Source organism: Aythya ferina (genome assembly GCF_964211825.1).
Source record: "Aythya ferina genome assembly, chromosome: 1".
Lineage (NCBI taxonomy): Eukaryota > Metazoa > Chordata > Aves > Anseriformes > Anatidae > Aythya > Aythya ferina.
The window spans coordinates 163,386,685-163,411,129 of NC_140296.1; the positions used below are offsets into that span (position 1 = coordinate 163,386,685).

The 24,445-nt window shown below is 45.8% G+C and overlaps 1 protein-coding gene across 3 annotated transcripts in view; it reads right to left on the reverse strand.

Moving 5' to 3' along the window:
- GRIN2B (glutamate ionotropic receptor NMDA type subunit 2B) overlaps positions 1-24,445 on the reverse strand; it is a 273,763-nt gene that overhangs the window by 183,002 nt on the left and 66,316 nt on the right. Inside the window, exons 1-2 of one of the 3 annotated variants that reach the window (XM_084506010.1) lie at positions 13,873-13,975; positions 12,590-13,032 (exon numbers count right to left, since the gene is read on the reverse strand). The gene's annotated coding sequence lies outside the window, so the exon portion shown is untranslated. Of the gene's footprint in view, positions 1-12,589; positions 13,150-13,872; positions 13,976-24,445 lie in introns of those variants that run through there. The other 2 variants (XM_084506008.1, XM_084506009.1) reach the window with 2 other exon arrangements.

Consider the following 24,445-nt stretch of genomic DNA (forward strand, 5'->3'; position numbering starts at 1 on the left):
GAAATGACAGCATACCTCTGGATTCTTTCATCCAAGTTATATTTTTTTTAGCAGGTGTAACAGACATGATGTTTCAGTAACACCAAGGTTCAAGATAACTCTTTGCATATGAACTTCTCTAAACCCCAGGCTTCACCTAAACAAGGTGTAAGTTCATCATATTCACGAGTAGCACTGGACTAAACACTCTTTCTGCTCTTTTCTTCAATCTCACTGAATATTCTTTCATTCTATAATAAAGGAAATGAGGAGTTTTAAAGGGAATTTAGGTCTTTAAACCTTTATTTTTCCTTCTCCCTCTAGATCTCTGATGGTAAAATCAAATTATTTGATTTTCCAGCAAGTTTTGTGCTACAATATTTAAAATGCCTTTATGTTGTTCCTCCAAAGTCATTCAGATTATAAGAAAATACCATTAAGTTGCTTTAAAAGTCTCAGATTGTGTTCAAACGGAAAACACAGTGATGCCAAATACAGCCATTTTAAGCAGTTCTTACCAGTCATTGATTTTTCTCTTCCAGACACAGTCCATGAGGATTTGGGGGAAGGAACATGACACAACTTAATCTGATCCCCAAACTGAATCTCAACCATATTCTATACTTACTGCTGTTTTATACTGCAGGAAAAACAATCCAATACGTTGTCCTGAAAACACAATTATTTATACAGCAAAAGAAACATAGATGAATCTGTTGCTTATCACTAAAAATCATGCCACATAATGCTTGAAAAAATAAGGAAATTATCAAATGCAAAAGACAAGACGTAGCGGCCACTGTATGTAGCTAATATCAAGAATCTATACGGCATTCACTGCAGGCATCAAAACAGCAACCTAGAAAATACTTCAATAACTGAGATTCTCTTCAAATGAAAACCACAAAGGAGTTTATAAAAAATAATACTTTGAAATGAAGCTGATTCAAAAAACATATATATTGAAGGTACTTGTGTCTAGTACCACATAGCAGGTACCCAAAATTGGTCTAGACCTCAGCAGAGCCAATGCCAAGATTCTACCCAATTTCAAAGGGGTATTGTGTCCAGTCTCCAGTCTGCAGCTAAATCCTTCTGAAGGGTACACATCACAACTTGTTCTGCCACAGCTGCCAAACTACAGTATCAGGGAAGACTTATTTCAGAGAAGATACACAGATATCTGTATTACCCTATGCACTTAAGAGGACACAGACTGCTGGGGAAAATCTTAGCACTAATTTTCTGTTTTGTTCGATTTTTATGCTTCATCATGCAAGCAATATTTTCTTATGAAACATCTGCCTTGGTGGAAACAGGCACTGCTTCTAAACACATGCAGGCAGAGATGTACAAAGATGCATTATTAAATGTTATTCTTATACCAGCTCCCTCCCAGGAAGCACTTGCCAATGATGAAGTAAGCCCTGTCCATCTCTCCCTAACTTTCCTGCAGCATCCTGAGGGACAGTTCTCTGTGGGATGCCAAGGACCAGCCCTATGATACCTGGTCACGTCAAGGGAGCTCTTCTGCTAACTTGCTACTCTGTGGCTTGAAGCTAAGGTCAGAGGAGCCCAGAGATCAGTTCACACAGCCCAGTAACGAATCAGTTATATACACATTACTGTTTCTTGAAAATTCAAATCACATTTGGGAACCATTAACATCAGAACCAGACTGAGGGATCTCCAAACCTTCATATTCAAAAAGAGATGGACTATCGAGTGGCCAATTTTCTTACAGTGGAAAAATACACAGCATAGGACCCAGGCTTAGTAGACTTTTGATTCCTCCTGGCTCCTGACTGTTCCAAACTGGGTGGTGAAAGAGGGTTAATTTAATACAGCTCATGCTTCTTCCAGCCCCCAACCTAGTAATACACCCTTAACACACACATACACAGATCAAACTGTTGTCTTAAAGTCCTTCAGAAAGCTTGCCTGCATAGCTGTCTTTGTAGTCAAGAGAGATTAGTTCCTCCAAAGAGCAAGCTGGAGCACATCCACTGGGCTCCTGTTCTATGCTGCCCTTCAAAGGACACCCCCTGCTCTTTCTCCTCTGACTCAGTGGAGAACCTCTGGAAAGAAGTCTCCCGTAGTTAGCCTTAGCTTTGCAAACACTCCCCTTCCTATATAAAAGTCAAATATCTCACCAAGCTCATAAAAGCCAACATATAACGAACAACTAGAGGGGATACACTAAGGAATACAAACTGCAGGAATGAAAATCTCAAGTGATTTTAAAGATCTAGAGACAGCTTTAAAGAGCTGCCTGCACACCATAGAAATGAGAAAAATTTTCAATAACTCTGGTTTCCTGTCACAGAGTCTCTGTAGTTCTCATCCCTCATCCTTTGTTTAAGAGCAATTGCTTGAGGATAACGTCTTGGTTCCCTGGGAATTCACCTCCTCCCATCACATTTTCTCCCACCTGGAGTCAGCACTGGAGCTGGACGCAAAAAAATAAAAATAAAAAATTTGTTGTGATAGCGAAATACAAATGCACCCAAAGCAGAACAAGAACAAACTTGCACTGCTAGTTTGGAGGAGTAATTAGCTCCTGTGTCTCCCATATCTCAGAGGAATCCACAGCCTCTGGGCTATGGAGACTGCTTCTCCATTTCTTTCACACTGAAGTCATTTCCCTTCATATAAAGTAATTACTTTATACCAGGCCAAAGAAACAAACTACCTCCACAACCCAGTCTTTAGAGCGCTCCCTCTCCAGCGCAATGAATAGGCATTTATATAAAGTAGAACAGCTCCAACTGGAAAAGTTCCAACTGAGAAAGCATTACTGCAGAGGACCCAGGAGCCCAGGCCCTCAAGTTGGCTAGAACAAGTCCCCGCTCCAAAATGCGCAGAACAGGAACATATCACCTAAAACCCAGCCACTTTTCTGCTTACGAGGCTGCTAAGCATTCTGTGCTTTTCTCCATTTTTTTTTTTGCTTGTTGGTGTTTTATTTGTCTTGTTTTGTGTTTTTGTTTGTTTGTTTTTGTTTTTAAATGAAAACATATCAAGCGCTCTAATTAATTTTGGCACAGAAATAGCAAAATCTATGAAATTGATATTTTTCTGTGGGGCAGTAAATCCATTTTCTTCCATGTTTCCTTCATGACAAACCTCTCGTGTCAGAAGTCTTAATCACTATCTCTGACGTCACAAGCTGAAATCAGGGGTTTCTCCGAGAAGCAGTGAACAAGGAACACAATTTCACCTTAATGTCCTAACAAAAAGCGTGAGGTATGTAATTAACCAACAGTCATCTTCCACTGTATGCCTCCTGGTCTTTGAAAGTTATTCTTCCCTCCAGTCAAAAAAAAAAGCAAGCATTGCACAGAAAGAGTTGATCATGTCAGACACCACTGCGGGCATGCAGCTCCTGCTTCAGAGAGCATAGAGGCATAGGCATTTAGCTCCTGCAAAGTTCCCCGATCCCTGTGGTTCAGAGAGCCTTTTAGACCCTTTACTTCCCATTGAAACGGTTCAAATTAAAAGGGAATGAAGCACGATCCTTACAGCTCACTCTGAATCCCTGGTTTGAATGCTTGCAAAACTTTCAGAAAAGACGACTTTTCAGAAAATAATAACTCTTTGCAAACTTTCAAACGAGGGATTCAGAGAGATTGTTCTGTCAGAAGCACTATATCTTTCAAGGCAGCCATCCCACAGCTATCCTATTTTTCTAAGCTACTTAGCTTTTATCTCCTCCTGTTTAGAGCACAGGCCCCCCATCACGTAATGAAACGATCTTAATGTCTTTTCTAAGATTCCATTTATGCTTTTGTGGCATTTACCACTTTGTTACTTCCAGATGGAAATTTAAAAGCTTCCTCTCAAAATACTTGAATATGTGGCACCTCAGACCACATCCAAGCTGCTTTTATACTTTGACTTTCAAGGTTTCAGTACGCTATCTTTGCACTTCTAATTAAATATAATATTAACTTGTTCAGTAATAAAATTAGAAGAAAATTTTAAGTCGTACCAAAGACATGAAGAGCTGGAGAGGAAAGACTAAGAGAACGAATTACATCATTCTGTCACTTTCATTAGACTCTCCTTTGGGGATTGTCAGCCTCTGATGTTTCAGCTTGACTCTGCTGAAACACATCTGACATGAGGGAATCTCCCCTGAGATGCTTAGGCCAGTGACTACAGCAGCCAGTGATACCAGAGAAACATAGAGGAGGAGAGAGAGGGGCACAGGGACGTGCAGATCGCTCCTGCGTGCTTTCCACGCAACCACATGCCTACGTACAAGTAGTTGCGAACTAGCGCATTTGTGCGCATTTCCTCCACCACAACGGACTTGAAATGCATTAATCAGCAGAGTCCAGTGACAAACATCCCCTAGTCATTTGCAGTTAACTAACATTCTGCATTATCTGGCACAACTAGATCCACAGCAGTGACCCTTCTCTGGAATGGCTGTCAGCATACATACACTTTTCCACACGTCACTGGAGCCACTTTTCTCACCACCCAGGCTCCAAAAGCCCCCCTAAACTGAAGATTTAGAATTGTCCCCAGAATCAGAGGGCATTTCCAGGACCTTATTCCCAGCAGTAGATCCTGGTGAGGCAGAGAGCCCACACAACAGAAGGAACCACGGTCCCTTATTACATGAAGCTACAACAGTAGATTTCAAGATTTTCTTCTCACCTATTCACATCCCTCTGTGTCCTCCTCATAGCCAATAGCTGGAAGCAATACACAGCCACAGCTGTCTCCAGATATCATTAGGCTATTATGCCTATCACCTGAAAACAATTTTCTCTTCATTAGGCAATCAGCTGTGATGTAGGACATGGCATTTGTGCTAGTAAATTATCAGCAGGTTCATGACACAAAACCTTATCTGTCTCAGTTGGTTCCTAGTAACCATCTCACCTTCTGGTCTGCTTTGAAATACTGAACTTATAAGTCTTGCAATTGTTTCTTTTTGCAAAATCCTCCAAATTCTTCAGAGGTCATACATGCAAGAAACAATAAGTCCACAAAAAAGAGTTGTGCGTACTAGCTCTTCAACAGTGTATGGAAACCCTAGCAAAAAGATTAGGAGAAGAGGTGAAAAAAAATGTTTAATCCAAGTATAATAACAAAGACAGCTTAGCATGTCATTTCCTCCAGTTGAGTTTGAGTTTGTCCTGGACACCTGCACAGAAAACTCCTGATTCTCACAAAAAACATCAGAGGAAAGGGTTACATACTTGATGCTTTGCTAAAAAAACTGTTTTATCATATGGGGACTTGTATCATAGTACCCCTTTTTGCTGATGCACAAGAGGATATGAATTGGCATAGGCTTACGGTCACACTGTACATTCCTCCAGTGCTAGCCGAATGCAGTCTCAAAATGGCACCTTCAGCTCTCTCAGCTACCTGCAGGGGAACCTCTAATGATTCAAAGTGAGGAGACCTTTCCCTGAACCCATTAATAAGACCTCCCATCCAAACCCCAATTCTACACAGGAAGACCCTCCAACTCAGAGCAATCCTCCAACAGAGAGATGCAACTGCAAAGGATCGCTTGAGCGAAGCAATGATTCTCAGAAACCACTATGCTTATAGCTCTCCAGAACCTCAAATCATCTTCTGGAAGCAGCAAGGGTGAGTGAAGATAAGGCACCTTTAAACCGTAGCTCATTTTGCAAGACAGAAGAATGACATCATAGAATGGCAAAGCATTTATTTTCACTTTGTTCGGTATGCAATGGTGTACGTCACCTCCCCTTGCAGTATCACGTTTGGGCACATAAGCATAGTTTACACCCTTAGACGTTGTAAGGGTGTAAAACCTTGAAAACAATGTCTACAAAGGGGTGAAGTTTCCTAACAAAAGGGACATGGTCTCAATCTAGAAGAGGTCAATTTATACCAGGATTCAAGAATTGTACCTGCGAATTCTAAACATCATGTATGACAGGTTTGTAAACCCCCCCCCCCCCCTTGCAAAGACTGCTACACTGAAGCTGTAGCAGTTCCCCAGGTCTTGACATGCTGTCACAACATACCAGAGGTTTTGAAAACTGGACATCTTTGAGGAGCTTCTGATACACTTTGTGAATGGAAATCAAACTGTGGCACCAGTCAACACCATCATATTCACTCCTACATGTACCAAATGAGATTTAAAGCACAGGGCCAGTGTCAGACCCACTCACTTGGGGAGGGTTTCCACAAATGGGACAGTCAGTCCCTCGCTCCTGCACATAGAACAAATTATCTCATTAACTTTCATCCAAAGTTATTTGGCTAGGCATGCAAATATCATGATCTATGGTTCACTGGAGACAGACTTTATTAGATACAAACCTGATAGTTCAGCACCTACATCTAGCTTTAAATAGCTTCAGTCACAGCCATTCTGCCACGTTTATCAGCATCTTCTACTATCACCTAAACCATTCTTTCAGTAATCATTTAATTTGATGTTTAATCTGTATTCTCTTTCCTTCATCTTAAACTCATTTATTTCCTGATCTATCCTCGGTGACTAATGAGAATAATTGGCCCTTGTCCTCTTTCTGTAATGGTCTTTTATATATTTGCAGACAGTTAGGCATACACCCACTGTTGTCTTTTCTCCAAACTGAACTTGCCTGGCTCTTCCAGCCTTTCTTTACAGGTCTTGTTTTTTCTGATCTGTGATCATTGTCTTTGTTCATTCCCCCACGCTCTCCCCAGTCCTTCCCTCTCATGGAATTGCAGTCCCCAAACAGAGTGCACTTATCCAAGTAAAGCTTAACCACATCCCTAATTAGATTCTAGACATACGGCTTCACCATTTTGTACAAATGAAGACTGCATACAAAGCTCACACATGGACTGGAGAACAGGTTCCATGAAGGATGGTAGTACCTAGAGTGATTCATTTCTTGATGGGTAGTTCAAATCCAGGCTAGGAGTGTGGTATGAGAGAATTGTTCCCATCTCACAACAAGATAGGTACAAGCAGACAAACTAGTACAGGCTGACTGCTACCTTCAGAAGTAACTTAGAAGTTTGGCACATGGAGAGTCAGCTGCGTATGTGCTCCTGTGTGCCCAACACACCAGGGACGAGCAGGAACAACAGAACATTATCTCATGGATTATTCAAGCCAGATACGTTGGTGGCCCCTTGCCTGCTTTGGTGGTAATCAATCAGCAGAGACACACTACCAAACAGACCATGAAAATCAAATTCCCATTTTTCCCCATAAAGTGTTTCTTCCCTATAAATATTTCAGAACAGCCATGCACACCAACATCAATGACATTCTACGTGTTGGGGGAATGGGGAAGCATCTTCAGTGTTCAGAGCTGGCAACCTAGCACTTCACCTGAGCCACTTTCAGTGATTCTTTGTGATTTTGAATTTTTCTTGTGAGTGGGGATGGAGGTACAGCAAGAAAACGCTACAGAGGTCTCAGCTTAGAGAGGCTCAGCTTAAGGTCTTCACCTTAAGCCAGTAACAATGCTCTCATTTGTAATTTCTCTTTTTCCCAGAAGCTTAATCAATCTATGTGTATTTTTGGCTCTGAAACATTGTCTTTGCATTAGAAAGGAAAGAGACCCACCCAGCATACCTTACAGCCTGCAAGTACCCTCTGCGTTAGGAAGCATCAGCTGGCTGTGCGTTTCAGAATGTATACCCTTTCCCTCTCCCCTATTTTAGTGGCCCTGAGTACAGAGAAAGCAGTATTTTTATTCCCCTCACATTAAGTGCATTCAGTGTACGTGTAAGAATTAATGAAACATCAGTCAGCCTCTCCTCCTGCCCACAGCCAGTGTTCTCTCCTGCTTCTAAGAAAACCAAACACTAAACAAGACGCAGCCTTGCCTCAAAGGTCCAAATTAGCCGTGGTTTGAATTGACAAAGATCACAGTGCTGTTTGCCCACTGACGAGTGCCACATATTTGTTTCTGAGCACATGGATTATTTTTTTTCTCTGTAGGTGACCTCAGGACCATGGCGGTAACACAGCCTGGTTTGCACCGACTGTGCACTTGGTTGACTTTTACAGACACCAGTTCACAAGCCCATGCATGACTCTAGCTGGGAGCTGGTGGTTTGTGGCTTAAGCCATGAGCTCTTGAACTATTAGGCATGGGTTGGTTTGGATTATTTTTCTTTCCAACACAAAAAGGGTAATTTTGATATTAACCTGTTTGGGTCAGTCTCCTGACTCCCAGACAGCACCATGCCACTAATTTTGCCAGAACAAGTGTCAGTCCAAACCTGCCAGAAACCTACTCTCCTGTCTTCGGATGAACAGAGAAGCAAGGCAGACAAGACAGAGGGGCACTGTAGTCCTCTTCATGGCTGGAGAAATGGTCTTTTTAGTTCCTATTACAATGCACTTAGCTGAAGCAGGAACACAAGGCTCAGAGGAAGAGAGGAAGCAATGCTAGCAGGAGAGGCATGCTTGGCTTTTAATCTCTTATTTTCTTCTTGTTCCCTTTCCACATATTTCAGTGCTGTGATCTTCACTTTGCCATTTTATTTTATGCAGGGAGGTACCCAGGGCAGTAGCTAGACTGTAGCAAAGCAACTAAATGAATAAGTTGCATTCATGGTGGTTGAAAAAATTCTTGTGGACGGGTCAGTAAAGGATGGATCAGGGCAATAGCAGATAACATCAGCCATTTTTCTCCCAATCACTCCCTGCTTTTCTGTCAAGTACAAACATATCTCGGAGAAGGCTAATCACAGAAGAGTCAGGCAGGCCAGGAGCCCAGATACCAGGCTGAGTGGATACTACCAGCATCCCACTGTAGATTAGGCAGTCAGGGTACGTGGAACCATCTCTCTCAAAATGACCACCTAGTGCATCTCACCAATTAACTGATCTATCTCTTCATGATAAATTGAAGCTTAAACAAAGAAAAGAAAAAAAAAAAAAAGAAAAAAAAAGAAAAAAAAAACTTCATATATTCTCCAGATGCAAGACTGCAAGACAACTCTTTCCCTGCTGCCCACTCTGCCCACTGAGCCATGCTGAGAAGCGGAGTGCAGGCAGAGTGGAGCTGTGGTATCCCTAAAGGCCAAGCAGATTAAAGCTCTAGAGACCAGCCCTCGGACTGGACCATCTCACAGGCAGCTTTTGCGCATCTTAAGGAGTAAAAGACAGGAGCGGGGAATGGAGCCCATTGCAGAGGCAAGCAGTGCTGTCTGTACAGCTCTCCCATCCTCTGCCAGCTTGGGGGAATGAGAAAACAGCGCTGGGAATCAAACCCAGACCTCCCACATGCTACTGCAGAGACACCAAATGCTAAAGCACCAAATCCCAGTGCCAGCCCAGGCAACAAGAGTCCAGTGAGGGAACCGAACCCAAGCACGTCTTCGTGCACTAGCGCAGAATGGCTCCGGTGCTGGAGCCGGTGTCCACCTGCCCTCTTCCAAACCAAGCACAAGAAACAGCCCCAGCTAAGCTCCAGCAGAAGGCGAAAAATAGAAGCGAATGTCGCCATCTCCTCCCTCTATAGGCAAGGGTTTGGAGGTGGAATGCCGGTTTTTAGGTTGATAGGGGTTTTATAGGGGGCCATTGATAACCCAAAATGAAGATGAAACAAATCAAAGCCTCAATGATTAGATGAGGATGAAGGGTTTGGATTTTCACCCCTGGTCTGCATTTCCATCTCCTTCATGCATTCCCATCTCCTTCTTATGTGCACAGATATAAAAACCCAGCCATCAATGCAGGTATCCTGAGAACCCTGACCAGGCCAGGATAGCTGGGGTCTGCTCACTGACAAAGGGACCACAAGAGGCACCAGGACTGGAGCATGCAGTGCTGGGCAGGTGTGGCAGGTGTGTGTCACCGGTCCAGGGTCCCCAGGAAGAGGAGCACTGGCTGTGATCATGCTTCTTTCCTGCTGAGACCTTTCCCTGCTGACACCTGCCTCTGCCTACCAAGGCAGAGCCAAGGGAAAGCTGAAGCGGGTCTCACCTCGCAGGTTGTTGTCCCATTTCACCCTATCCCAACCCTCTGAGACCCCCACCCAGCACTGGGAGATGAGCTGGTGTGGCGTGGGACCAGAGAGAAGCGGGAGATGCGGAGGCAGCGCGAGCTGCTGCTTCTTTGGGGGTGGCGTAGGAGAGTGCTTGGAAGTCACCCATACCCAGAGCTCCCCTCTTACGGAGCGCCTTGCACCCACGCATGGCTGCTGTGCTCCCCAGAGCTGCAGCTGGGGCACGCTGGGTCACTGGACACCCTGGGGTGCTGAGCCCCTGCTCTGCTTCCCTTGGGCTTGGGCAATGGGGCAGCATGGGGGTCCCCTGAGCCAGGGGTGCTGTGTACCCAGACCTCCCTGCCTGCCCAAGGAGGGGGGACCAGCTGCCAGCCCTGCACTGCTTGCACCCACCCGGGGGTGACTGTGCTTGACGGTGGGGGGCAGTATTGGAGGGCTCCTCCTTTTGCCCACACTGGAGCTTGCAGGGAAATTGAGGAAAAATCCCAGGCAAAGGTGGCAGCACAAAAGACTGGGAGGTAAAAGGGGATGAGGATGCAGCCCATGCTGCCTGCCCTCGTGGGCATCAGAGCTGTAAGACCCCTCCCCAGCCACCCTCCCTACCTCTGCCCAAACCTGGCCCAGGTCACCTCTGGGAAGTGCCACAGGGGGATGCAGGGCCCACCCAGCTCAGTGCCTGCAGGCAGGGCTGAAATCAAGCGGCGCTGGGCACCACACAGCCTGGCCCAGCATCCTTCCCCTGCCCTCCAGCCTCCCTGCGAAACCTGGGGTGGGGGCTGAGACAGGCTCCCCCAGCACCTCCCCTCCTCTCCTTTCACCCTGGTCATTTGAGGGGTGGGGATGCACTCCTCCCAGCCACCCCACCCCACACCCCACACACACACACCAAGGGTTGTGCTTTTGGAGGCTCTCATGGGGAAATGAGACACGAGGGAGGGGGCAGCACCCCTCACCCTGGATGGTGCCGGGGTCCCCAGGGGATCCGGCAGCAGCCACGAGCTGTGGGGCCTGAGAAATTCCTCCCAAAAATGGGAAAAAGGCTCCCGCACGCCCTCCTCGCTCCGCACAGGTAAACTTTCTACTCCCACTTGCAGAGGGAAAGGGAGGGAGGGAGCTCTCTGGCAGGGAGGATCCAGGCGCGGATAAACCCTGGGAAGCCTTAGATATTTATAGAAGCACAGTCAGAATATGGCAGGGTAGGTGGCTCTCAGCCCCTCGACAGGGAACGGCTCCTGGTTTTTAACAATAGCCCAGTGAAACCCCTCAGAAAAGGGAAAATGAGCCACTGGCAGGTCCAAGGCGAGCAAGGGGGCGGGCAGCAGCGTGCCCCCACCGCAGGATGCTCAGATGCTCTGGGTGCTTCGGGGGCCCCGCTGCTGCCCCAGCCCCCAGCTCGCCTGGCAGGGCTGCAGGGGGCTGCGGGATGCGGCCCCTCTCCCACCTCCTGCTGCTGCTGCTGCTGCTGCTGGGGGCCTCTCTCGCCCACTGAAGGCCTCCAGTCTGGTGTAGGAGGAGGTGGGTTGCAGGGAGCCCACACTGGAGCTGATGGTGGGGACAAGAGAAGGGGGGGAGGACAGCTCGCCCCCGTCCCCCCCACTGCTCTCCCGGCATGGGGGCGTGCATTGGGGACACTTAAAACAGCCCCGACACGTTCAACACCTTGCACCCAGCGCTCGTGGTGAGGAACGGCAGCCACACGCTCCCGCACCCCACGGTGCTCCGCTCCCTTTGTCTTGCCACCATCTTACAGAAAGACTCACATGGCACACTACGGTCGGGATGCACCGGTGTCTCTCACGTACCGACAGCACGATAGCCATTTTGCATCCCTCCAGAGAGGGCTGGGGAAGGGGCTGCCAGCATGGGGATGCGGGTGGTGCAGCAGAGAGGGGCCACGATGTCCCACTGCCAGCCCCCGCGGCCAGGGATAAATTAAAACCCGTGAAGTTGCCTGAATACAGCACCTCGTAGGCTGAGGTTAAGTCTCTTGACGTGCTTGGACTTAAAATAGCCCTTCACCTCCACGCAAGCAGGCGCGCTCGCCTCGGCACTGGGCTGGCTCCTGCTGCGGTGCCAGGGGCGGCCCCGGCACCCCAGGTCCCTGGCCCCCACGTTAGGCCGCTCGTGATCAAGAGGCCGGCGTGGGTTTGAAATAATGCACCACCCTCCACGCGACAAGCAGGTTTCTATGAACTGGTATTCCTAATGAGCTCTATTTTCTCATCAAAGCATGACAAGGAGCCACTGGACCACTGAAGAGAAAGAGACAATTTGCGGATGGATGGACAGGAATTATCGGCATTTTAACCTTTCTCCAAATCCGTGTTCCTTCTCCCGTGTCTCCCCCACCCCACCTGCACACCCCCCCCCCCCCCCCAAAAAAAAAAAAAATCACAAGGGGCTTTCTACCGATTCACCTACATGATATGCAACTCAAAGCATCCCTCTCGCCTTCTCTTCCCATCCTATTTGATGAGCCTAGAAGAATCAACATGTCTGGTGAATGTTTCTTCATTTTCTTTTGCTGTATCTGATGCTAAGAGAAGCAACCCTAAACCTTTTGTTCTACCGTGAGTGGTCTTCCCCAGGCAAACCTGTGTACAGAAAACAAGCTGCCACCAGAAACACAGAAACAGGAATTTCCCTACCTTGGTTTGTAGAAGCAGAACCTCTAGACGGACAGATCAAGGGAGAGAGCATGTTGGGAATGTCCAGTCTCCTCTTCTTGCTTGCATATCCACATAGGAAGAATAAGGGTCGGGGGACAAATGTGGAGGAATGAGTTTAAAAAAAAATCCTATTTGGCCGTAAAAAAAAATAGCGAATTCTTTGTGGCAATCTTGCGTCTCGAAGCGGTGCAAATTCAAAAGCAGGAGAGAATCACTTCAGAGGGTATTCAGCACGAGTGGTGAGGATCGTCAAATGCAGGTTCCAGAGTAAGCATTCCTTTCACCTTTTTAATGATTATTCTTGTAATTTTTTTTTTTTTTTTTTTTTTCCTGGAGCCCTAGTGGAGGAGGTTGTGTTTAAAGCAACTGGAGGTCGGTGCTGTTCTTCTGTGAAGCATGATTATCCTCAAAGCGTCCCCTTCCTGAAGGGAAAAATAAGCATCAATTTTGTATTAGAGGGGTCTGAAGGCGATAAAAACCGCTCCCCAACAAAGGCATTAATACATTGAGAAGAAAGGGAAGCAAAACGCATTTCCCAACAGTGCACACAAGCGGAATCAAGGAAGGAAAAAAAAAAAAAAAAAAAAAAAACAGCTGGCACGGGTCTATAAATAATTCAGATACGGGCTGACTACACCATTCCTGGGCTAGGCATGCATACGAGACGGGGTAGCGGGCGCGATGTGAATCGCGGCGAGCAAACGAGCTCCCCCCCCCCCGCCGCCTTGCCCACCGCCCCCTCCCCACGCACGCCCAGCATTTCGCCCACCCCCGGGCCCAGCCCCCGGAGGGCTGGCGAGGGCCGTGCCCACCCCTCTGCAGTGCTGCCGGCACCGCTGCCCGCCGCGCTCCGGCTTCAATGGGCAGCGTGGGGCGCGCTCCGCGCAGCCGGGCGCGCACACGCACGGACACGAGGGGGGGGGTAAAGGGGAGAGGGGGAAAGAGAAGGGGGGGGGCTTCACCTGCAACGTGGCCGCTTTGCACTACGCGGCCCCGCACACGCATCGCCCCCCGCAACGCATCCATTGGCTCCCTGCGGTTTGGGTTGGGTTTTTTTTTTTAGGGGTGGGTTGGTGGCTGGGGGTCATCCCCCGACACCCCACCGGTGACAGGGCTTCTAGCTATGCAGGCATTTATTTAATGAACTCGCAGGTATTCTTTTTTTTTTTTTTTTTTTCCCTCCCCCTTTCCCCTCCCATCTCGCCCGGAGAACAATTCACACTTGGAGCTGTCACAAAACCCAGACCCACATACATACATACCCGCAAATCCTGCTTCAAGCACCCGGGCTGCTCTGAGCAGCTACTGCCCCCCTCTCTCTCTCCCTGCAAGGCTGCTCCACCTCAGACATGCTCAACTTCTTCACTCTCTTCTCTGCTACTGCCAGGGTAGGAGATACGGGGCGGGGAGGGGGAAGTGTTCAGAGCATCACCCTAAAAATATATGGAATTTAAAAAAAAAAATCCTCTGCAATATAAAAGCACCCGGAGGTGGAGAAAGCACAGGAAGGCGAACTAATAAAGCGGCTTAATGATTAATAATAATAAAATATCCGCGCGGATAACGGTGGGGAGGGGGAAAAATCACGGTGGGGGGGGGGGGGGAGGAGGGACTCTGCGAGCGAGCAGAGGGAAAACGGTGGAAGAGGAGGAGGAGGAGGGAGAGGGAACGGGAGATGAACCCCTCCCCGACGCGGGTCTCAAGCTCCTGGCGGGGGCGATGGGGCTGCCGGTGCCCGGGGTCCGGGCCGGGGCCGAGCCGCAGCCGCCGGGGGGCAGCGCCCGGGGTTCCGCGGGTCCGACCCCAGGGGAAGCGACGTCGAGCTGGGGGCGCCCGTGGTTGGAAGCGAGCGATTAAAGGGATGCTTGGGAAAAAAATAATAAAATATTAACAATAACCGTAAAATAGTAATAATAGGAAGAAAGGAACAGGCGCCCAGCCAGCAGGCAGGCAGCGGGATTGGATGTGAACGGAAAGAAAGGAGTGAGAGTGGAGATAACGCTAATATCCAAATTGGATGCTCCGCAATTAAGCCCGGTGCTTTAATTGCTATTCTCAGAGCCCCCTGGAAGCTAAGGAACGTGAAATCAGCCTGAACAGAAAGCAAAGTGCGTTTGCGCACGCCTCCCTGCCTGCGCTGCCCTGCCCACCCGCGGGTGTCTGCGCCCCTGCTCCCCAGGGTGCTGCGGCCTCGCCCCTGCAGTGCCATCCGCAGCAGGGCTCTGTGGCCACGGCTCTGTCCTTGTCCTTTCCACACCTGGGATTAGCTCTGAGTGCCCAACAGGGCAGAGCATGCCCACTTGCCCCACACAGCACCACAACGCAGCCCTGGGGACAGTTTGTCCCAGCTGGGGCAAGCCAGGGGAGATACCGAGGCAGAGCCCCTCCAAGAGGACATGCCAAGTGTACCCTTCAGGACACAGAGTCATCCTAGGGTCACAAAGGCTCACCCTGCCCCAGGTTGGGTCTTGGAAGGAGGTCTGGATGGGCTCAGACAAATCTTGGTAAGCCCCTAGAGACAAGAGCAGTGGGGAAAGCCCTCCCCATGCTGCCCCACCAGCTATGTTCATCCTGCGGTAAAGCAGACCCCACGTCCAACACCATATGCTCTGCCTCAGTGCCCATCTGGGCTGCATTGTCCAGCCTTTGCATCCCCCTTACCAAAAGCAACCTTCTAGGAAAACGCAGTAACCTCTACTTATCTAGGCAAGTTCTGTGTCCAGGAGCAGTAATGAAGGTACCCCTCAGAAGATGGGCAAGGAGGGCTGGATCCCACCTGCTAAAGAGCTGTGCTCCAATGAGCAACCAAGCACTCTCTAACTCAATTCTGGCCCTTTGTTGCAGGTATGTATCTGCATGGCAAGAGATGGATAAGACAAAGGTCCACACTAGCATGGATGGTCAAGGTTCCTGAGGGAGAAAGGCCACCTGAAATCACCACATCGTATCTCAACCCCAGGGTCCTGCCACTTTGTACCTCATGGGTCAAACAGGGTTTGCTGGTCTGCAGAAAAGGTTATGGATGGCAATGTGGCCATGGCATCACATGCACACACTGATATGCGACATGGAGCTTGCTGTGTCCATGTACACTGGGTGTACAATGATGTTTTTCCATGTAGCTACAGTGACCACAAGCAATGCCAACATGTGCTTAATCTCCTTGCCAAAAGCACACACAAAGATTTTAATTTTGACAGCCAGGATCTTCCTGAGGGTGCTGGTGAGGTCTGTTCTGTTAGAAAGATTTTCCTAACATTTTTAGGCATGCTTAAAAAAAGTGACTATGATCATTTTCATTCTAATTTCAGTAAAAATGGAAGACATATTAGCCAAAGCCTGAAGTAATCTGAAATTATCTCAGAACAGTTGGAGGAAAGAAATGTGGAGTGATACTTGCATACAGAAGTTACTAATAGCTGAAGAGATTAGTCATTTGACTTTCCTGTTCCTTTCACTGATATTAGTGATACAAGAATAGCAGACAGGATTTGGCCGAAGGATGTTTTTCCTTTCTCTATGGCAAGAAGGGATAAGCTGGAACTGTGCAGGTCCTCCTGCATTCTTCTAGTTGAAACAAGAGCAGGAGCTTGACAGAAATGAGAGAGAATGGTTTTCAGCTAGCACACCACATAGAAACACAAAATGGAGGGTTAAGAAGTATCCTAGGAACTATTTCTGAAAAGGGGCCCATCAATCAAAAGAGAACAGCTGCAATTATTTTCAGCAAATCAGCAATATTTAAGATTATCATTCTCTGTGACCTTAAGATGAAGGAATTAGTCAAATGTGTTTTCTTTCTGCAACACCACAACTCCACAGTTGCATGCTACATGGCAGCCTGCGTTATTGCTCACTTTTAAGGATAAGACTAATTGCCTTTCCACTTAATGGATGTATATAGAAACATTATACAAACATATTATGCATATACATAAAAATCATAAGGTTCAAGTTCCCTATAGGGCTTAGGGGTCTGAGCATCTGATTTGAAAGGTGGTCAATTACCCCTGCCCAAAGAAATCGAGCTCACCTGCAAGTTTGAAACTGGGCACACAACACTTCTGATTGCTTCAGCATATCTTCTCCTAGAGATTCTGCACAGCATCTAAACTCCAAATTACTTTCACATTAAGATGTAATATTTATTATAAATAATGGGCGTGGAGATAGGAGGCACATAAAACTTGCTACAAAATCTCCAGCAACATAGTACTATGACAGGGTTTACTTTCACTAGCTGGGACTGACTTATTTTTTCTTCAATCAGCTAAGATGAATGAACAGCATAAAATGAAACAAATAGCATCTCTGATGGGAAATTGGTTTTTCAAACATCTCTTCAATTCAAAAACACTTAAATGTTATTTGTAAGAGAAATTGAGGGATTTATTTTAAATGTGTCCATGTTTACTATAAATTAAAGGCCTTATTATTCTTGTCCTGCCTAAGATAAATGAACGTGGATGAAAGTTCTTATATCAAAAGCAACCAGGGCTGGATGTGGCAGAGGTGGTGTGGGGGAGGATGCACAGCAGCAGAGCCATTGGGCCTCTACAGGACAGCATCTGTCACCACTGACAGGAAGTACCTGTGCTGTGTATAACCCTCTGTAAATACCCCTGACTTCATAAAATCAGTGCACTACAAGTGGCCTCTATCTGCCCACTATGGTCAGCAAAGGGAAAAGATGGGCAATTCATGGGTCATCTGCACAAGCACCGATCCAGTTGCATCAGTGTAAGAAAAAGCCATGTCCATGCAGAGCAAGGCTTTATGATCAGTGAAATGGATGGATTGCTCTGGAGAATTCACACCATAAAAAAAAAAAAAAAAAAAAAAAAAAAGTTTGTCATAATAACATTCCTTGGGGTGTTTGCATATGGCACAAGCACAATCACCAGATCTCCAGCTGCTTTTATATGGTGCTCTGTGCCCTGCTCCATCCAATCTGATTATAAAATGGCAAAATAAATCCATGCTCATATCCTAGACCTTCCCACTCTCAGATCAGAAGAGACACTGTGGCAATCCTAGTGTTCAGGTTCTGAGCCTATAACATCTTTGGAAGATCACCATAACAGTGACCACACAGGCCCACAAACAAGGATGCCACGTCATACTGCATGAACAAGATTTATCAGAGAATTAAAGGGAAAGCAAATAAAGCAACTAGAAAAACAAACCTGACAATGCCATGATCACCTGGATGAAGGACTGGGCTGGGTTTTGTCATGAAACCTTTCATCTTCGCTATTGCACATGGCTCAGGACCAAGAGATACTAGAGAAGGATTGAACCAGGAGCCAATGGTGGGGGTTCTGGTTGGTCTTCTTCAAAGACACCTGAACACAAGGAGACTGCTTGTCTCATTTGCTACCTGAGAGGACAGTCAGCCTGCCAGCAGCCTTGCAGAAAAGAATAGTGAGCGCTGTTGCATTTGCTTTGAAGTGATATACACGTTCTCTCAGCTGTCACGCTAGTACACTTAACTGAGTTCCCACTGTTTTACATTGCAATAATTGCAGCATCCCCTACTGTCTCCACCATGGCCAGTCTGTCCCCAGAAATCCTAAACAACTATCGGACTGATTTTTGTCACACAGAATCAAAAAATGGGTGAAGTAGATTAAAAGAGAAATAGCTTTCCCAGTGTCTTTATAGACTTGCTTTATTCTTTTGAGTATGGAACGCCAGGCTCACTGAAATTGTTTTTTCTGGATGGTCATTTATATGTGAAATACATACACATTAAACTAAGAAACTGTGCAGTTCTTTCTTTCAAATAGAAATGAGTTATTTTAAAACTCCAAAAGTACAGACAAGATTTCAAACTGTCATTGTCACTTTTTTAAGATGGTGTATGGCTCTACTACCCATACCACAAACAGACCAAAGAACCTCTCTGTTGACAGCCACCACACCTAATAATAACTAGTAATTGTCATCGGATGCTGTATTGTACATCACCAAAGCATTGTACAAACATTAGCCATGTATGTCATCCCTTTTGGCATGACATCCTACACATAACATGCATGTATGAAAGGTAGAAGCACTGCCTCATGCAGGTCTAAGAAGCCCTTCTCCTCCACCTCTAGGGTGCAAAGATCATTTCTGTGGCTGGAGATTTCATCCCACCTCATTAGTCTTAACAGGACACAGTTTCCTGATACACTTCAATGAATGGGAAACCATAGCCCTCCAGGCAGTCATCTCCATCCTGTTCCAACCCTAACAAGACAAACAGATTGTCTGTTTTCTTGTTTAAAATCAGATCTCTGCTTGATGAAAACCTTATTGGTTCTCTCCAGATGTAAGCAATGACACCCTTTCTTCTCTTTACTGGAGGAGCTGCAAAATGGATTAGGTAGATTGCCTTCATGGTTTAAAGGAAACTGGAAAACCGCTTTCAGTAAGAGATAAGGTGTAGCTTTTGCCAGCTTATCATGATGAAAAGCAAAAAAAAGAGTCTCTTCAAGAAAGTGTCTGCATTCACCTATTCTCCTTACAGGGTGTACAGCAGCCAGCAAAATCACCCTTATGTCTGAAAGCTGTCTTCAATGTTCTAGCACAGGATCCATCAGAGCATTCAAAACTAAATTAAAATCCCAAGGAGGAATAGGGGATTTAATTCTAGGATTAAGCTTTGAAGTTGCTCCCAGGAAATAAATTATTATTGGATGAGAACCAACACACCAATTACCTAGTTTACTGCTCATGCTACTGAGAGCTGCTGCACACACCCTGAGGGATCGGATACCACAGCTCTACCTAGCCAGTCTTGTCTTTAACACAATATTCACATAAAGGCAAAAGCTCAGCTCATTGCATTCCAAGAAACTTAGCTTCACAGCTCCCATTATTAGTAGAGAAACCGCCCACTACAAAATATAGGGCAATATGATAGAGTCGCTTAAACTCCCTGCTTTTCACCTTTTATCTTGCTTTGTTGTGGATAATAGAATAGTTAATAACATGCCACTTCTTTGCTCTGTATGTTATAGTAGGGTCAAAGTACTACAATATCCATGCTACCATAAATAAGCCCTTTTATTTTTCTTACACAGAAGGCCTACATGCTAGTTACGCACCAGGCAAGCCCTATTTCATTCAAATGGCATCTAGATGAAGCAGTGGGACATATCCAGCTTTTCACTTGCTATTCCACAGATTTCTTCAAGCTACTCAGAATGCCCCAACTTCACTAATGCAGCCTATATACATGTCAAATCCGTAATGCTTGTTCAATGGCACATTGCTACAGCATGAACCACCTCCTGAAGAAGGAACAAATAAAGTGAAATAGCTCCAAGACAGATAGAAGTGTCTGGAGCAAAGAGGAGTATAGACATCAGAGCTGATATTTCACTCAGACTAAATGCTAACAGTTAATCAGTGCTATTATAAACTCACTCAGAACACTAAGTTACTGTGGGTAAAAAATAAATTCTTCCCTCAGAAAAATATGCATGTGTCACCATTGAGGCAAAAGCTGGCAGTAGCAGTATACACAAATACTCAATTTTCTCCCAATAAATGCATTTTTTGTTTAAATACCTTATGACCCTAAAAATACTGCCACCAAAGCATACCTATTTTTTTCCCCAAACACATGGTTCGTATCTTCTGTCCAGGGTTTCCTTACACTCTTTAACACAGGAAAGTGATGTGCACAAAGCCAAGATGAAATTTCATCCACCTTCCATGTCCTCCTTCACCCACAAGGTGTACCAAACCTTTTGCTGCCATTTTATACACACGTGCATACATAGGGATCACCAGGTGCTAAGAACGCAGCTGGAAGCAGCCAGGGCTGCACATTCTCCACCTCTGCAAGGAATTTTACAATTTATGCAAAGTTCACCACGACATGGGCAGCTAAACACAGGAGTCCAGCAGGTGAGCAGGCATAGAGGGCATGGCTCTATTTTGCAGTGGTCTTGGGTTGTGAGGTGCAGATTTGACTCCCTTCTCACTGTACCCAAAGACAGCAAGATTGCTTTTGCTATAGGCAAGTGAGGGGACTCACTTTAATGGAAATATGGCAAAGTGGAGGCACCGGTTATTGTCACCAGCCAGGCTCCCTGCTGGTGCAGCCATTCTGACAAGCACTGTTGTTCACAACCTCCTAACAGACCTGGCCTTTTCCAGAAATGTTCAGGGTCGATAACAGCACTGAGTCTCTGTTCTTCTCATTCCTCCTTCAGGTGAAGCAGATGGCATTGCAAATAACTTGCTGAGCAGGAGTGGGGGAGAAATGGTAGTGAAGCAAAGTATTATTCTCACTGACAAAGATTCTGAACCAGGATCTGCTTGACGTTAGAGAAGCAGGTCGCGTTTCTAAAACAAATATATGGGCCTGAAAGTCTTATTTGAAACAGAAGAGTGATTTCACCAGCAAGCCAAAAGCATATGAGCTGAGGATGTTCCCATGGGTTTTGGATTAGGTGCTCACTCCAGCATTTATTGTACATTTGTATTGACCATCTAATTTAAGACAAATGTTTTCTGTAGACACATTTTAAAGTGAAAAATGATCTCAGTTAGCATGCAGCTGTGGTCCCTGAGATAGTTCCTTGCCCAGGGGCAAACAGAGTAGAAATGTTAATGAGCTAGAAAGTAGCTCCGAAAAGCAGTGTCCATGGTCAGCATTGCGCCAGCAGGATCAGGGTCACCCGCTCCTGTAACCACTTATTTTGTAGTGTCATAAAATAAAAAGTATATGCTAAACCAGAATATTCACAGAGTAGGCAAAGTATCTACCCCCAGCAACTGAGGTTATCATGCTGTCCCACCACCATCACACCTTTCAGGCAAAAAATAAGACACCCACCCTTAGAAAATTACTTTATGCAGATGGAGATAGATTTCCCTTGCCTGAGCTTTTTCCCAGTGAGCCAGCTGACTCAATAGTTCAGCCCTCTAGCAGTAAGAAGCATTAAGATTTCTGTCAGATTGCTCTATATCCTAAAGAAAACTGCCACCTTCTTCTCTCCTTTACACAAACATACCCTTACTTAGACATCTAGGAAGAGGCAATAAGCAAAATACCTCTGATACACCTCATCTGCCTCTTTTAATCTGCCATCAAGTTGAAATGGAGGACATTAACCTCAACTGCTTTGAAACCCAGCAGTCCATTTATGCTCTCATGTTAGGTCTGACTCAAACACAAGCCTCAGCATTTTGACTGCATACACTACCCACAGACCGTCTCACGCTCTGGGTGCTCTATGCCATGCAGCAGCTGTAAACCTGAGCCCACCAGGCCTTACTCAAATATAAGCTCTCTTCCACCTTCAAAACAATTAGGACTTCAACGGAGCAAGGCCTGGCTTCACCTGAGCAGCCTTTGTCTTCCAGCAAGCCTGCAAGTTTGCTCTCTCCTGTGCATTACTGCCAGGACCCAATTGCTTTTTGTGTGTTTTCTGTGGCCCAGTAGTAGGAAACTAGAAAGTATGAACCCATCACATATACAGGGTGTGCTTTTTCTTCATCCTTTAACAAGTACTGAATTCAGAAAAGCACATGCTGTTTTTTCCCCCTTCCCTCATCATCTTTAGAAAAGGTCTGCCCAAAACTTTGACCGCACTCTGGTGACTTTCCCAGCTCAGGGACAGAGGCTGGGCACATTAGCACAAGGCAACGTTTTTTTCAAAGTGTCTCACACAAAGTGTCTCAGTGAAAAATTTGTTGTCTTCTGGCCCTTGTAGACAGGTTTGGCTGAGAAGGGGTTATATTCCACATTAAATTGTTATATCCCATGTTCTTTTTATGCCATTCACCTGTATTTATGCTGTTGTGTTGCTCAGTTTTTTGACAAGGCCATTTGTCCTTTGTTGTGCCCTTTAGAAACACATGCATAAAGCTCCTGTGGAGCTGTGACATGTTCCCCTGGCAAAAGAGCAGTTGGGCATCTCTGCTCCAGCCCCTATGTCGGTCAGGAGTCAGTACTGTGAGCTTGCCATTCTATCCATTTTTTTTGTGTGCTGACAAAGAGTAAGCCTGCAGGCTGTTGTGTCCTTGCTGGTCATGTCCTTATTTTAGGTCAAGGATGGCCATGTGTTTTCATACTACCTGATAGAATGGTACTTTTTTTTTTTTCCTTTTGAACTGATCTGTGTCTCTAATATGAGAACTTCCACAGACACCCATCGTCTTGCATTTGCCAGTTAACAGCTCTATTGGATTGGAGTGCACTCTCTGCAGAGGACACTGTCTCAGTAGAGACATACCCTCTGTTTCAGAAGGGACAGCTCACAACCTAATGAAGGAAAAGAACAGGAAAAGGCACTATCACTAACGCCAATTTTCCCACACTTTTCTCTTCAGCACCATTAGAGGAGGTCTGTATTCTCAGCTATATTGTTCCCTGGTGGCATCTCAGGGAATGTAGAGATAGGAAGAGATATTCTGGGAGAGGATAATGAGAACAGTGCGAGGAAGCAGTATTTGGCAAATTCATGTATTGTCAATTATGTGCCACCTGTCAATTATGTTAACATATTTCTTTCTGCCATGGAGATATATTACAACAAGATGATCCTTTCCCTACCAGGAGCCATCCAGTGCTGGTTGCTCCACTGGGCTGAGCAAAGGCAGATCAGACTCCAGTGAATCCAGTGTTTATGGAATGGCTCCTTGTTGAACTTGCTATGTCGTGTTTACCACAACAGGCTACAGGTACATCAGCAAACCTCAGAGTGCTGTTACTGCTGACTGAACATGTAAATTACGATAATTCATCAGGAGCCAAAGGTTTAGCATGATCATATCACAGCCAGTATGATCAGAAAGGGATATAAGAATTAAGATGTGTTGCATTAATTGGAATAGAGTTGGAATAGAGGTTGTTAGTAGTGCCATAAAAGTTTCTGTCAACAGGTTTAAAAAAAAAAAAAAAAAAAAAAAAAAAAAAAAAAAAAAAGCCTGATCAGGCCCTGATGACAAAAACAGCTTCTGAAGATGTAGACATAGATACATCCAACATCGCCAAAATAAATGTCCACAGAGTTGGTCAAGCATCTTACACCGCTATTCACTTCATGTAGGGACACCTACACTATAATGGTATAGGGCCCCTTTTTATTCATTTGGTGAGTCATCAGCTCAGGTTGACAACTTGTAGAGCCACAGCTCCAGCAGCTGCAGAAAATATTTTGGGTGAAACTGCTAGTTTCTGGAAAGCTACAAGGTATGCAGTGCCATGGGGGCACAGCATGAAGGGATAAGAGGTATGCACCATGGCAGTGACTACTGCTCCTATGATGATCTCAGTGATGAAATCCCTTGCCTCACACTGGTTTGCCAGTTATTGACAGAAACAGTTTTCTGTTTTCTGCACACTTGGCCTTAAAGGCTGTATGCTAGTAATCTGAAATGTACGTAAGCTCACAGCACAGCATGACAAACTAAGGTCTTCATATGTATACAAATTCCCCTGTACCCGCTTTTGTCCATCCCAGAGGTGAAGAGCATGGTCCTATTGAATGTTGGTCTCCAGCTCCTAGAAATGATGTTCTGCAGCAGAGAGACAAGGATCAACCACAACCCAGTCAGGTAAAAATCTTAACAATATCAGCAGCACCTTGTGGCTTGTGGCAACAACCGCCTTTCTTCTGTGTCCAGAGCTGAGAATAGATCTGACTGAAAAAGGCCTTGCTCCTGATCCAGAAGAGCCAGCAATGCACACACACAGGATCCCTGACAAAAAGCATAATGAGGATTATATGAGGCTCTGGTGCATGCATATAGGCAACACAAAGATAGCAGAGGAGTACAAACTATGTGTTCCTTAAGTAATTTACACTGTCTCCTTCAACCTTTATCCCC